The sequence below is a fragment of the Camelus bactrianus genome, chromosome X, assembly GCF_048773025.1.
Source record: "Camelus bactrianus isolate YW-2024 breed Bactrian camel chromosome X, ASM4877302v1, whole genome shotgun sequence".
Lineage (NCBI taxonomy): Eukaryota > Metazoa > Chordata > Mammalia > Artiodactyla > Camelidae > Camelus > Camelus bactrianus.
Genome location: NC_133575.1, coordinates 38,433,673 through 38,435,615, shown reverse-complemented (window position 1 = coordinate 38,435,615; position 1,943 = coordinate 38,433,673). Strand labels below are relative to the sequence as shown.

The 1,943-nt window shown below is 37.1% G+C and overlaps 1 non-coding gene across 1 annotated transcript; it reads right to left on the bottom strand.

Moving 5' to 3' along the window:
• Positions 1-1,556: 1,556 nt before the first annotated feature.
• On the bottom strand, positions 1,557-1,628 carry TRNAT-GGU (transfer RNA threonine (anticodon GGU)). The gene has a single exon. It is a non-coding gene; the product is annotated as a tRNA-Thr (tRNA).
• Positions 1,629-1,943: the final 315 nt, after the last annotated feature.

Sequence of the window (1,943 nt, the reverse complement as noted above, 5' to 3'; positions counted from 1 at the left end):
TATTGAGCATTTTTTCATGTGCCTATTTGGCCATCCGTATGTCTTCTTTAGAGAAATGTCTGTTTACATCTTCTGTCCATTTTTTGATTGGGTTGTTTGTTTTTGTGATATTAAGCTATATGAGCTGTTTGTATATTTTGGAAATTAATCCCTTGTTGGTCATGTCATTTGCAAATATTTTCTCCCATTCTGTAGGCTGTCTTTTCATTTTATTTATGGTTTCCTTTGCTGTGCAAAAGCTTTTAAGTTTAATTAGGTCTCATTTGTTTATCTTTGCTTTTATTTCCATTACTCTAGGAGCTGGTTCAAAAAAATACTGTTGCAATTTACGTCAAAGAATGTTCTGCCTGTTTTCCTCTAGGAGTTTTATAGTATCCGGTCTTACATTTAGGTCTTTAATCCATTTGAAATCTTACCATTTTAAAGTGTAGAATTCAGTGGTTTTTAGTACATTCACTATGTTGTGCGACCATTGCCACTACCTAATTTAAGAACATTTCCATCAGAAAAGGGAACCTTTTGAAAAAGAATTTCAGTGTGTAAATATTTTCTCTAAATAGAGAAATGATGAGCAAGGTGTATGGAGAAGACAATGCCAATTCCAGGAAATAAGCTAACGGATTCTTTCCGTAGAGCTAGGAACTCAGAGCAACACAGTTAAAGTCCCAGCACAAAAATGTTTGAGACAATATCGCTAGACACTCCCTGACAAGAGAATAACTACACTGGGAACAGCAAGAAGAAATCTAAGGTAGCTGAGAAAAAGCAAATAGGCTAAGAAATGAAGCAAGAGGGATTGCAGTTAGATATGTAGAAGAACTTCCTGACCATCATAGGGATAAAATGTTGATCAAAGGAACTATGGAACTCATTGACCAGAGATATTCAGAAACATGATATAAATTTCTGTTTGGTTTCCTAATTGCACAATAGTTTTCTCTTCCTCAGAATCTTTTAAGAGAAAAAATATCCTTTAATATATATATGACCCCCCCAAATATATACATTAACCCATATTTGTTTTTTTATGGTTTTACTTAATAATGACTGGTATTATTTTCCTAGTATTGTAAGTATAATGATTATTATTTTATAGAATTATTTACTAATATTTGTAGAACATCTCTTAGATGACACATGCTTTCACACATGAAAGCTCATAAACACCTGTAAGTTAGTAAAAGAGTAATTGCCCAAGGCTGCATTTGGGAGTCCGTGTCCAGACTCCTTTAGCACCCTGTGCGGTCACACTGTGTCTCACCTCACACATGGCTGTTGATTTGTTTTCTTGGTGACAGTACTCAAAGATATTCAAAGGCAGTGACCGTGAACTTTTCATAAATGACTCTTCAGCATATACTCACAAGTCATATGCTCTCAACAACTGTGTGAATGGAAGAATGTCTAGTAAGGGTCTGGACTCTAAATCAGTACTTAATAAATGCTCACTAGCTCAATGACTGCACTGGTGAGACTATGTGGGATCTGCTCCATATTAATTGAGGATTCTCTTCTCTCTGGGCGCTCAAGCCTCACTTCATTTTTCCTCCCCTTAACAGAGGCACTGGGGATCGAACCCAGGACCCCATACACACCAAGCATACGCTCTACCATTGAGCTATACCCCCACCCCACTAAACGTCACTTCAGACAGCAGAGCAAAAGCTCCCAGAAATAGAGGAGGGGAGTGTAATTCCTCTGTAAGCAAGAGAATGGTCCATGGCCACTAGGTAATTCTCCCTGTTGTTTGTATCCGAAACTGCTTGTCTTCAACAATTTAGGCTTTGGGTTAGTCACCATTACAAACGTGCTAACTCCTTGGGACAACAGATTATTTTTGGTTTAAGGTTATGAATAAAAAGCAAGAGGGATTGGTAATGATGTCACAGCATAAAGATGAGGGAAATAATTTAATTTCCTTTCTCTGGAAGGTCAGTTCTCCC